The following is a 14,315-nucleotide window of genomic DNA, read 5'->3' as shown; positions in this document are numbered from 1 at the left end:
AAGACAGTAAAATAGATTATTACTATACATTTGCTCAATAGTAATCACATGTTCAACTCTATTTTTTTTAAAAAAAACTTAAATTTGTCAGAACATATTTATTTAAAATAATGGCATTTTTCTGAAAAAAATATTTTTTACAGAAATGTAGGGTAAAATCACTTTATGTCCTTCATCTCTAGTGTCCCTTTCACCCTTCTCTCTTTTGAAAATTCTTCTTTTTCCTCTTCCCCTTTGCACTTCTTTAATTTACAGTATTGCTGTGTGTGCATTCCTCAAGAAATGTGAAATGGAGCAAGAGGCTGTAACAGGGGAGGGAGGAATTCTAACAGCTAAACAGGTGCACACAGAAAATAAATAAAAAATGAGAAATCAGACCCCCTGGGTTCTATAAAAGGAGCACTTGCTGAATAACTAATTTGGTAGCCCTTGTGCCCTATGAATTATTGTTCTGATTTACCCACTTACACTGTCTAACAAACTCAAATTGCTTAACACTCTAATTATTCTGTATGCAACATGAGAAGAGTGTAACTTCTAACTCACCAGTTATTAAAGGTATAAAGTGATTCTGTTTTTTCATTGTTTTTTGTTTATTTTGTTTCAGTTTCCTGCTATGCTGAAGGACATATTAATGCTTAAAGAACACCTGAATTATGTTGTATTTTTAAATTTTGCCACACAATTCAATGTAATATGGTAATTGTTTAAATATTAAAATGGTTATTTTGAAATAATAATCTACACAATATTCTCTACTTCATTTATTTACTAAAGATTTATTGAACATCTACTATGTATATCCCTACCTGCTATGTGCCAGTTTATACTGAAACTACAGCCATTTGAAAATGTTTACAATATTTACAAAATTTTATGTAGATCAGTCATTCTACATAATATATTCTTCAAGTAATATCTTCCATTTTTTCGAGCAATCTATTCCATCATTTTACTATTCACTTTCTAAACATATGAACCATGAATAGCTAAAGCCAGTTAAATTTACAATAAAGATTTTAAAAAAATAATTGTCTGAATAGACACTTCTCCATAGAGGACATTCCGATGGCCAATAGACATATGAAAGGACACTCAAAGTCACTAATCATCGGAGAAATACAAATCAAAACCACAATGAGATATCACCTCACACGTGTCAGAATGGCTGTCATAAAAAATCAACAAACAAGTGTTGAAAAGGGAACCCTCATGCCCTGTTGGTAGGAATGCAGTTTGGTGCAGCCACTGTGGAAAGTAGTATGGAGTTACCTCAAAAATTAAAAATGAAACTGCCTTATGACCTAGCAATTCCACTTCTGGGAATGTGTCAGAAGAAACCCAAAACATGAATTGGAAAGAATATATGCACCTCTAAGTTCACTGCAGTGTTATTTATAATAGCCATAATTCTATTTTCTTAATCTCTCTCAAAATTATCTCATTCTAACTCTAACACTATCACCTTAGACCATGTTTCCATCATTCTTCACCTGGTCTATTGAGGAATTGTTTTAGTTTTCTATGCTATGTAAAAAATTACCACAAATTTAGCACCTTGTAGCCATATGTATTTCTTACAGGTTCTCTGCTCAGTGTCTCACAAGGTGTTGGTAAGGCTGTATTCATGTCTGGATCTCAGGGTCTTATTCTAACTTTATTCAGGTTGCTGGCAGAATTCAATTCCTTGTGATTATAGGAAGGAGGACTCTCTTATCTCCTTAGCTGTTGGTCAGGGAATGAATGCTCTCAGTTCCTAGAGCTGACCCTCAGGTTCTTGATATGTGCTTATCTCCATGGGCAGTTCACAATATGGATGTTTATTTCTTCAAAGCCAGCAGGATAATGTTTTCTACTTTGAATCTCTTCTCTCAGGAAAATACTGACCCCTTTTTAAAGGGCTTTTTAAAAGGACCCTCATTAGGTCAGGCCTGGGATAATCTCTCCTTTATTGATTTCAAAGTTAACTGATGAGAGACCTTAGTTATATCTGCAAAATACCTTCACCTTTGCCATACAACATAACCCAATCATGGGGGGGGGTAAATCCCATCATATTCATAAATTTTACCTTTATTCAAGGAGAGGGGATTACACATGGTGTACATGCAAGAGAGTGAGGACTTTGGGGCCGTCTTATAATTTTACATGCCAAAATTGCCAATTAGTACCCAAATGAATTCTGACCAATTCCATTCTTTAATGCTGAATCATCTCAAACATAACTTTTATCATTTTGTTCCCTAAATTAAACTATTTTTCTTTCCCATTGCTGTTGATATTAAAAAATAAATACATTTTACAGGAACTAGCAGGGTCTCTGGCCCAACCCATCTCTCCAGCTATATCTTCTACCACATTCTTTTACTCTCTGAATTTCCATCAAACTGATTTTTCCTTGGTTCCTTTATTTTTATGTTCCTTCTCCCCAAAGGGCATTTTTCACACTCTGATGTGTTTACCTGGACCTTCCTTCTGTCCCTTTTCATCTAGTTATTCTGACTCATTCTCCAGATCTCACATAAACTATTACTTCCTTTTATAGGCACTCTTTGTACTATGTACCTTTTCCATAGCACTTTTCAAAGGTGAAATTTTCCTGTGTTGTGAAGGGCATACTGTTCCCTCTACTAACTTTCCTCGGGCAGGAATCAATGTGGGTTCTTACAGCCTTGTGTACCCCTGTGTTTGGGACAGTAGCTTGCACAAATTCACTAAATATATGTTAACTGACCAACTAAATAAATGAAAGTTTCTTGCATGACATATTTTATATTTGGTTTTGAAAAGAAATATAATATTTTCTATTTATACATGTTTATGTATAATTAATATTTTAAAGCATAATTAATGTTTACTATTTAATAGAGTATATATGGGAGTACTGTAAAAGTGATTGTGTTGGTCAATATCCATGGTTCAGATTTTGAGCAATTTAGAACAAATTGTATAATATTTCAGTCATGAAGAGCAAATCATTCAAAGGCACATGAAATGTTTGTACAGAAGATGTTTTAATTATAGGGTTATATTTTATTTACCATTTAAAAATATTCTTTTATTGATTTCAGAGAGTGAGAGTGACATAGAAACATCAATGATGAGAGAGAATCATCAATCAGCTGCCTCCTGCACTTCCCACACTGGGGATAGAACCCATAAGTTGGCATGTGCCCTGACTGGGAATCAAACTGTGACCTCCTGGATCATAGGATGATGCTCAATCACACCAGTCAGACTAATTGTAGGTTTTTTAAAAAGAACTATGCTCTGATGTGCTGTGAAGATTTGAAAGGTGTCTTAATATTAAAGCTGGAGATGTAATAAAATCTAGTTGACAAGATAATAGCATAAAGTAAAGCTGCAAAAATTGACAGACTAATTCAAACCTGTTTTACTTTTAAAAAGTAATTAACCAGGTTGATTTCACTTTTAATCTGATTAACTCTTCTTTATGAAACTGCATATACAATATCCCAAGCTAAAATTTGAATATTTATTTGAATAGGAGAAGAAATGTGTAAGGGAAAGAAATCCTGCCAAATCTAATGCCTACCAAACAGATTTTTTTAATTGAATATGAATGATTGCTTAATTCACCATATTTTTCAGATTAAATTTTGTTAATTCTAAATTTTCAGGTTTCATGTTCTAAGAAGCAAATTCAGGACCCATCTCTGTACCAAAGTATTCTGAAATATATGACCCTGACTACTTTCTGCTCTCAAGGGTATCAAACTGGAGAAGGAAGCACTCTCAATAGTCACTAATATTATTTATATTTTAGAAATATTTTAGCAATTATAAGCTATTTTCTTATGTTAGTAGATGTGGTGGATGATATGATTTCTTGGGGGATGAATAATACTTTTGAAGCAAAGAACTACTTCCCAAACAAGATTGTTCTTAGGACACATTGTGTGAAAAATTAAAATCCTATTATTGTATTATACATTGAGAATTGTTATATCTTCTAGATGAATTGATCTTTCATCATTATGCAATGTTTTTCTTTATCCTTGCTAATATTATTTCTTTTGATGTGAACATTCTGTAATATTAATATACCCATTCCAACTTTCTTTTGATTAGAATTTTTCATGATAGAGCTTCTTTGTATCCTTTCATTTTTAACGTATCCATGTTTTTATATTTAAAGTAGGTTTATTATAGACATACATAAGTGAGTCTTGCAGTTTTATCATATCTATTAATCTTTGCCTTTTAATTGGGGTTTTTAGGTCATGTATACTTAATGTAATTACTGATATGGTTTGATTTAAAGCTATCATTTTGCTAGTAGTATTTTGTTTGTCTGATTTTTTTTCTGTTCCCTTTTTCTTCATTTTTTACTTTTGGGTTACTTGAGCATTTTAATTAATTAATTAATTAATTTTTTAAAAATATATTTTATTGATTTTTTACAGAGAGGAAGGGAGAGGGATATAGAGTTAGAAACATCGATGAGAGAGAAACATTGATCAGCTGCCTCCTGCACACCTCCTACTGCCCTTGACCAGAATCGAACCTGGGACCTTTCAGTCTGCAGGCTGATGCTCTATCCACTGAGCCAAACCGGTTAGGGCTACTTGAGCATTTTTAAATGATTACATGATTGCCTTATTTGTTATTACTACCTCTTTTTAATTTTTCAGTGGTTGCTTAAAGGTTATAACATACATCTTTAACTTATCAAGGTCAATCTTCAAATAATATTCTTCCACTTTTCACATGTAGTATAAGAACATTACAATAGTACACTTTAATTTCTTCCCTCCTATCCTTTGCTACTATTTCTAAATATGTTATAAAACAAGGAATACATTTATACTCTTGTTTTGCTTTAGAAAAATTAATCATCTTTTATATAAATTAAAGTCATAGTAATTCTTATTTCACAAATCCTGATAATTTCACTTGTTGTTTATATCAAATTTCCAACTGGTTTCATGCTCCTGCCTGCGGAACTTTTCTGATATTTCTTGTCATGCTAGTCTGCTAGCAACGAATTTTCTCAGGTTTTATTTGTCTGCAAAAGTCTTTATGTAACCTTCATTTTTATTTTACACAAAGAAGTCCAAAAGCAGCATGGTTCCAGGGATGATTAAACCAGTAATTCAATAGCATCATCCAGCATCCAGTTTCTTTCTATCTTTAGGCTCTTCTATCCTGGAAATATTGGTTCTTATCTTGCACTTTCATAATCATAGCATAACTGGATCAGCCCAAAGAATCTCACGCTTAGCAATCTGAACATCTGAAAGAGAGTGTCCTTTGTTCCTTTCCTAGAACACCAGAAGATTTCTTCCCATTACACTTTGGCTTAGGTTAACGTGCAAGGCTACCATGATAAAAGTGCAGTTGTGAAAGTGTTGAAATAAGCTGTTTGGTAGTCAACCATCAGAATCAGCCAAGAGCTATCCTCATTTTAATATTTCAACATGATAATAACTAGCTTTTATACAATTTGTTGGTTTATTTTTCATCTTGTAGAATGAGATTTCTAAGAGGAAATTGATTATAAGACATTTTTTCTTCTTCAGTTACATAAGAAAGGAAATTCTATAGATCAATGATGTATTAAGGTCCTCCCACATTTTGAGGATGTTTAGGGAGTTTTTCTGGCATGTTTTCTCTCAGAAAGCCACAGGCAAGCAAGTATAAAACATCACCTCCAAGTATATCCTTTGATTTTACAATCAAAACCTTTCATATCAAAAACATACTTGCAAAAAATGGAAATGGATGCAATTTCAATACCTTGAAGGAGAGTCAAACTAAGAAAAAATGAGAAGTAAACGCAAAGACATATGCAAAACTAAGGGCTTTTTAAAAAAATTCGAATATATCGATGTTTAGAAGTCTATTATCAAATTAGTATTTTGTTGCCTTGGCCCAGTGGCTCAGTTGGTTGGAATATCGCCCGTACATCAAAAGGTTTCAGATTAGATTCCTGGTTATACGGCAGGCAACAGATAGACTTTTTCTCTCACATTTCTTTCTCTCTCCCTCTCTCCCTCTTCCCCTTCCTCTCTCTCTCTCTAAATCAATAAACATATCCTTGGGCAAGGATAATAAAATTAGCATTTTGCTGACTTTTGTGTAAGTTTTGAAATTAACAAATATATGCCTTATTCCCCTGAGATTATAATATCTGAAACTTTATCTTAGAAATAAATGTGAAAGTGCTTAATGGCATCTTTAAATATCACAGATTCATAAACAGTTGTGTGGGGTAAAAAACAACAACATTCTTCTGATGTGTTTTTTAGTTCGTTAGTGTACTCATCAAATATCTGCACAGCCTCAGTTAAACACTTTGTCAGAAAAGGAGTTTACAGTCTCCCAAAGAAGACCAATTCAAATAATAAGTTTCTTTTTTTTGGGGGGGGGGGGGGCGGGGGTACCATATTACTTTATTTGAAGGAATGATACAAATGAAAGAACTTAAGTGGATGATTTGGTACAAGTTATAGAAAAAATATAGGGGACTCCAACATGCATATTGGTTGGGTGACCAGGGAAGTCACCTCCATTGCTATGGGAAGCCAACCTGAGGCTTAGCTCTCTTCATTGTCTCCCAGGGTGTGCTCTTCAAAGAGATACTCTACCATGACAATTTCAGGGGCCTCTGAAGTTGGTTATCTGGTTATCCAAATCTTTAATGTATTTCACTGGCTTATTCAGGTAGTGAGTCTCAATGAAGTCACACAAATGAGGGTTACTTTTGTCAGTGGCCAGTTTGTGCAATTCCAGTAGTGACGGATTCACACTTTTTTCCAAGAGTAATGTATACTCCATTGCATTGAGCCAATTTTCCCAGTTGCCACCTTTTGGTTTCTTAATATCCTGAAGGAAGATTTGGCCACATCGTTGGTTCTGCAGCTTCATCAGTTTCTCAGCACATTCTCTCTCCTCATGAGATTGGTGAAGAAAATATTTGGCCAAGTTCTTCAAAGCCACATCACCATGGTCAAAGTAGTAAGACATGGACAGGTAGATTAGGAAGCATAAAGCCCCAGGTGGATCTGGCGGTTGATGGCGACCTCTGAGAGCCTAGTGGCAGTTCTGGTGCACCTGGGAGGTGAATGCAGTGGTGAGGGCCAAGGGACACTCCGAGGGACTGTGAGGAGCCGGAGCAGGCTGGGTCTGGGTGGCTGCTAAAAACGGGGGTTGAGCGCTGGGTGGGCCAAGCACTGCTGAAGCGGGAAACCACAGTGACCCTCAGAGAAGACTACCTAAATCGTGTTTCCTATGGGAAGCCATGTTTGCTCTTCATACTTTCAAGCCATGTGCCCCCCTTTGCCCTTTTCTGTGGTGTGCTGGAGCTGGTATTGTGCTTGGGAAAACCATATAAATGCTGAAATAATCATAAAAGTAGAAGTTACTGTATACACTGTATCTATCTATCTATCTATCTATCTATCTATCTATCTATGTATACATATAAGGTTTCAGATTAGATTTCTGGTCATAAGGAGGTAACAGATATATAATCATAAATGATATTTCTACAAAATTGTTAGGATAGGCACACCCTTGACTTTGGGAAATGTAAGGACACATGCAATATCTAATAGCTAGCGCTTTAATAAAAATTATTTGAATTAGTCTTGTGTAGTGAAGTACGACTCATTCTTTAAGACTTCAAAGTTAATGTAGTAAAGAAAACAACAATTCTATTCCCAATAAATTTTTAACTCAATGTTTTATGATATTATACATTGAAAATTTATTACTGGCATGAAAATATGTGATTTCTATGCCTTTTATTCCTTGTTTTTAATTCCTATCTGCTTAGATAAATATAAGTGCTCTATCAATAAAAATTATGTCTTTTGAAATTAATTTTTTCTTTGTTAAAATCTAGCATAGAATCCTAGCTTCTACCTTAGGCTGAAAATGCCCAGGAATTTTATTTTCATTCACCAAATATCTACAGAAACAGATGTCAAGATAAATTACAAAGTGTTAGTCAAGATTTGGGATAATTCAAAAGCATATGTGACTACAAATGTAAAATATCCATAAATACTTTTATATATAGACCTAAACAATATAAATGCTTATAATGAAGGATAAGTTAAGTAGCCAAAATACTTAATCAGATTATGATGTGAGTGCAGTAAAGATTTAGAACTACAATACTGTAATTTGTTCATTTATTACTTGTTTGTAATGTGACAATTAAAAGTGCTGTATTTTCTTTTAAAGTAACTTAGTCTCCACATTTGGGCAAAGAAATGTTGAATATATATGTACACCAAAAGACTCTTTATCTGACCTAATAATCTCCAAAACCAGCACAGGTGAATAAAACTTATGGCCCAATTGTAGGTGTTTTTCACATATGTTAGGAGAATGGAGAGTACAGAAGTAGTGCTGCAGAGACAAATATTTGCTATATATTAATACATACCCTCCCAGTGGCTGGGAGGGAAGTTTTAATTCCCACCACATAATGGTCCATTTGCCTCGAGTGTTTCAGAATGGTTCAATAATCACTAGCCATGTGTGTAGTTTGTTGAATTATTTAAGCTTATTTCCAGGGGGAAAAAAAGACAGGGAGGAAGGCAACTGATTCAATGCAAATGAAAAGCTTTTGAAGCTCCCTATGGTGAAGATGTGATTACAGTCAGACAGTTAATAACGTAGACTTAGAAAAATCTGAAGGTTTTAAAACTGTCTGGCCAGTCAGTAAATGAGGTTTTTCCACACTATCGACCAACTGCCATGCGTTGTAATGGTTTCAGATCTGTTTGGAGTTAGAGTGGACCCACAAATGAAGCAAGAATACCACCCCCTGTACTTTCAATGATTAGGAAAAGTAGTTTGTAAACCTTAACTGTTTTCCTTTGGATTGGGGATTGAGTCTTTAGCGCAAACGGTTTAAGAGCCATGCACAATGAGTGCTGCTCTCTGAAAACTCAGAGATAGAACACCAATTTGTGATGTACAAAGTACCTGATGATGGCATGAGGTCTCTCTTAAAATGACCACAACCCCGCCACCCATGGACAGTCACTGCATGTTGTATAGCTGCCAGAGAATTTCTGGGCAGCAGTACTTGTTCTGGTTATTAGATCAGATTGAAATAGAAATTTGGAACCTAAGATTTTATTTTAGCAGCTACTCAAAACCCAATTGACATAAGTGTAAAAAATACATTTTTACTTTGTAAAATGTTCATTTACTATTCATAGGGTACAAAATTTTCTTTGTCAACAAATCTCTGAATAGATGATAGATACTTTTGTGAATTTCATAAAGATATTTTGATAACTAGACAAGTGTTAAATGTTTGAATTCAGGAAATCTTTGTTTCATCTTTTGTTTATATGGTGTGTTTTTTTCATCGGGGGTATTTATTTAATTTTTTAAAAATTTATCTTTATTGTTGAAAGTATTACAGATGTCCCCCCATTAATGCGAGGCCTTCACTGCACTATTGTCTGTGTCCACGGGCTATGCATAGATGCATATAAGTTCTTTGGTTAATCTCTCCACCAACCCCCAAATTCAGGGAGTGTTTGAGTTACTGATATGGTGGTTATAAAGAAGTTTGAATTTTCTTTGAAGAGATTAAAATAATGTCAGGTATTACACTGAGTTGAGTAATGATGACTATAAAATTTGCTCTGAGCTCTGTGCATGAAATTTTCTCCCTAGTCTCAAAATTCAGTTGAAATGACCAGCTTTCCTAAAATGTTATGTGTCATTTATTTTATTGCCATTTTCAAGGATTATAAAAGACACCATATTTTTAATATTTTACTTTATAAGAGATTTTGATGCTCTACTGCAATGATTTCCTTATGAGAACTGTAGTTATTAAAATTAAGGGGTTGGTCCTCAGGGCCAAAGACAGCCAGTTAAATGTACTTGTAGTAATCCTATTTTTGATGTGTATCTGTGTTTCTTTAATTAAAGAAAAAAAAAAAAAGGTAGAGGCAAAAGGAATATTAACATTTCCAATCATCTAAGGGAAACCTTGAACTTACAGAGATAAGCACTGGACTTGCTTCTGCGTTAGCGAAGATGTAAAATTTTGGTAGTTTTATATTCATCCTCAGAAAAATTTTATTATTCACTTCTCCTTTAAACATGTAAAATCCCATAAATCATGCAAAAATAATCCTTAAAGTAGAAGATGATCAGTTATATAGCAAATGCAGTATCTTTAAATATTCTATCTCATGCTCCCTAACCACACTAATGAATAGTATGATACTTATCTTGGAAAAAGGCCCACCCTTTAAAAATGTTTTGTGAAAGCCCTATTATTGATGGAGTTTACTTCTTAAATTTAATCAGCAGCTTGCTCTATGCTGCACTAGAAGCATGAAATTTCCCAGTTACTCATTATGTATAAAGATTATTTTCAAATTAAAAATGAAAACAGTTATTTTTCTTTTAATATGGTTTTAGCTTTTCCCCTTAAAAATAAAGACTTGGAAAGAAAAAACTAGGAAATACTAATGTCTTATCATTGGGAACTATTTGAAGCTTAACTGATTTTGCATTAAAAGCACAATTAACTTTTTAATTTTTTTTCTTGAGAAACCACACAAGAGGACATTTATGTGCTGCTATTTGAGTAAATTTCCACATAGTTAATATTATTTATACCAAAGAGATAAAGCATTCTCTTATTGTACAGCACAGTTGAAAATAATATTTTACCTTCACAATATTTGGCGAATTCTACTCCCTATTGTAACATTTGGTTTCAATCTATCAAATTCTTTTTATCAGGAATCAGAATGTTTAATTGGCATTAAGAGCTCAAATTGTTCAATTTGATATAACTACTATTTCTTTTTGAAACTGACACGTAAACAACCTTTCCTTCTCCAAGATTATCAATATTTGATTTGTATCTACACAAGTAAAATTTTAAAAATGGATCATTTATAAAATTATATACTCACACTCTGCTCCAAAGTAACATAATATTATAAAGAGAACTAGCAATAGCATCCACAACCACGATTAGAAAATTAACGCTCTTTCTATACAAATCAGAGGTCTACATTAATGACAGTCACTGGATAAAAATATTTCTTTACATGACTATAAAGACCAACATTAGAATTTGTAAAAAAGGTCAAGGATTTAGCTTTGGAAAATTCTGAATGTGAGCTTTTAACGAAAAATAGTATTGCTGTCATTAGTAGAGTATCTGTTTCTATATTATATATGCTTAAATAAATTAGATAAATGTGATTATTCCTCAGGGAAACAAAAATGTAGATCATAAAAACATCAGAGTTTAGCATCATCATATTAACTGTTTCCTGACAACATGCAAATAAGTAAATTGGCTACCTTTAAAAGGAAACTGAAACCAGATAACCAATGGGTCAGGCTGCCTGTAACAAAACCACTATTTTCAAAGTTTTATCTGGGTACATATGGATATAACAAAATTAAAAAGTGCTTAAAATTAATATGACCTAAAAGTAATTGAACTTAGTATGTGGACTAAATAATACAGAGATTTTCTTTTCCACATGAGATTTTGGTAAAAACACGTGTGTTTCTCAAAGTTAATATGTGTCCTTTTGTGAAATATTAGTTGAAGAATTTGCCTAAATAATATTAACTACTATATTTTATAGATACTATAAGAAGAAAACTTCAGCAAAAATTGGATAAGGCAAATATAAGTAGTAGACCCCCACCCTCCCAAAAAAATATAAGAAACTTCAATGTAATTCATGCAAACTATGTATTGAAGGAAAATTATATAATATCATTATTTTGTATTTAATATGTGAATAGAAACTTACTATTTAAATTAGTTTAATATATTTCCAGTGAAGTCACTTCAATATACTATGTAAGTAGAATTCAATCTAAAACATCACATGACCATTTTTTGCCTCTATGTATTCCCAATAAAGGAAATGAATAGAAACAATTTGATTGCAAAATTCCTGTAAATTTACTATAAATAATAGTTTTGCATACTACTTTCACTACATTTTGAAGTTTCAGTTCCCCAGAAGGACAATTAATTTTGGTTAGAAGATGGATTGCTGGCAAATATCAGCTTCAACACATCCAGAAACTGCATGCGGTTAAAAACCAAAACCAAAACCAAGTCTCCTTCACTCCTATTGGTGTGAGAACTGAAGCGGGGAGGCGGGGAGAGGTTTTTAATTGATTCTTAGAATCCAGAAAGTTGAAAAGGTCAGTATGCAAAGTAATCAAAAAAGTGCACACCAAATTCTAAACTAGGGAAAGACATAAACCTGGGTAAGATGAGTGCAAGTTTTTTTGTTTGCTTGTTTTTTACAGGGTGATAGAAAAGTTTCTGTACTTAAGACTAGAAAGCACTTCAGTAATATACCTGCTTAGAATAGTAAAATGTATTATTTGCCTTATTCATTTGGGAAAGTCCATCTCAATAACAGGTGTGACTTAACTTGTACTGCATTAAAAGACTAGATTGTTCATTAATAAAGAAAGGACGAAGCCAGAATGATAAATCAACAGGGACTCCTAGGGAGTTTTGTAGAAGGCAGTAATTAAATAATAGTTCATGTTGCTTTCTTTCACTGGGAATCACATCCTTTTCACCTCTTCTCGGCTAAAGCAGAGACATCCATTACGAGAGTCGCTACAACACTTGTCAGAGGCAATCAGCTCCAGGCAGCTGAAGGCCAACTGACGTGTACTCTCTTAAAGCAGGGTTTCCTCCCCGCCCCCAAGCCCACTGTCCTTTCACGTGCATGCAACAGTCAAAAGGGATCAATCACATCACCTAATGAAGAAAAACAGAAGCATATGGTAGGAAGGGGTCTCAGCAGGAGGTGACTGAAATGCCAAGGCTTGTACATAAACAAAATATATGCAAAACTGTGTGTTCATAGAAGCTGTCAGCTACAGTTTCAGGAAATAATCAGCCGGCAAAGGAAGGCAGAGTTTTACTGTGACCACGGTTACCTAGGAGTCTGTATTTTTAGTTTAATTTTTTATTACTGGATAAAGTGGTGCACCGGAGCAGGCTAGTCCCCGATAGTTAATTATGCATAAGCCGTTGCAAAGTTCGATTTTGCTGTATAATACTGCGCCACGTATTCTTCACAGTATATTTTACTCACACCTACTGCAGACTTCCGCATGGCAGCTGAACTGCAAACTGTAAGTGATTTCATCGCCCTCCTTTTTGCACCCCATCATTGTGCAAGGGTGAATGCTGAACAAAGTTTGTGAATTCACCGCACCTCTGTAACTGAAATGTAAGTGCCCATCTTCCCAGAGGTGTGTTAATTAACATTGTAGATGTGCACTGGGCATATTCGGCCTTATTGTTTCTTTCAAATTCACTTCTGTGCAAAGTTAATGGTGTTAATCAAAATCCTTTCTCCCGCTAATGGCTCTGATCTTGGGACTGCAGCTGCCCTGCTGCACCGAATCTGTATCATTTGCCTGTGAAAACGCACATTACGCCCCCTTTTGATAACCTTGGTGTTATCACTTTGTATAACCAGCTTGACTGGAACCTTCAAACTTGTGTGTCCCTTTGCTGTGAACATTTCAATATTCTGTGATGATCTGGTTAGAATCAGGGGATTTGGAAGGACAGCATTCAAAAACAGATTTCTAAAACATGACCGACCCCAAGCATTTTGGTTCCATTGTTGACAAGAGCTAAAGCAAGTTATTGTTCTAAACAGCAAAGGTGACATGGGCTCTCCTGTGGACAGTTACAGTAATGGAAAAATATATTATCTTCAAGGTGAGTTTTAAGTTTGAGTATGAATAATCAACCTTAGTCAACTTGAATTATTTCGTATTTTAAATGAGGGGTAATCATGTCTCTTAAAAATTACATTTTAAATACATTTTGTTACCACTTACTATGTGTTCTCAATGTCAACTAAGGGACAAAATAGAAATTAATCAATTTAATTAATTAATTTTGAGGATAATATTAAAACAGGTCATATGCTTTTATTTCTTAAAAAAGAATTCTTTGCAGCCCAGGTGTGGCTCAGTGGTTGAGCATCAACCCATGAAACAGGAGGTCACGGTTTGATTCCTGGTGAGGGCACATGCCTGGGTTGCAGGCTCAGCCCCCAGGAGGGGGCGTGCAAGAGTCAGTCGATCCATGATTCTCACCATTGATGTTTCTATCTCTCTCTCCCTCTCCCTTCCTCTCTGAAATCAATAAAAAATTGTTTTTAAAGAATTCTTTGCCTAAAAAGATGCCTAGAATTATGAGTTGCCTTTACAATTTAGTGTCTGTCTAAAACGAGGAATGTGTGTGATTGGTTATGTGACAAAATTGGTCGGATAAAGTTTAG

The 14,315-nt window shown here is 34.2% G+C and overlaps 1 pseudogene across 1 annotated transcript; it reads right to left on the bottom strand.

The window, feature by feature from the left end:
* Positions 1 to 6,560: 6,560 nt before the first annotated feature.
* On the bottom strand, positions 6,561 to 13,185 carry LOC307111086 (ferritin heavy chain-like; annotated as a pseudogene). The gene is made up of 2 exons: positions 13,116 to 13,185; positions 6,561 to 7,199 (listed from the first exon to the last, which is right to left on the bottom strand). The product of its transcript is annotated as a ferritin heavy chain-like (transcript).
* Positions 13,186 to 14,315: the final 1,130 nt, after the last annotated feature.

This window comes from Cnephaeus nilssonii (assembly GCF_951640355.1).
Source record: "Cnephaeus nilssonii genome assembly, chromosome: 14".
Taxonomy (NCBI): domain Eukaryota; kingdom Metazoa; phylum Chordata; class Mammalia; order Chiroptera; family Vespertilionidae; genus Cnephaeus; species Cnephaeus nilssonii.
Note: the sequence above shows the minus strand (reverse complement) of the source record. Positions and strands in the feature narration are given on the sequence as shown.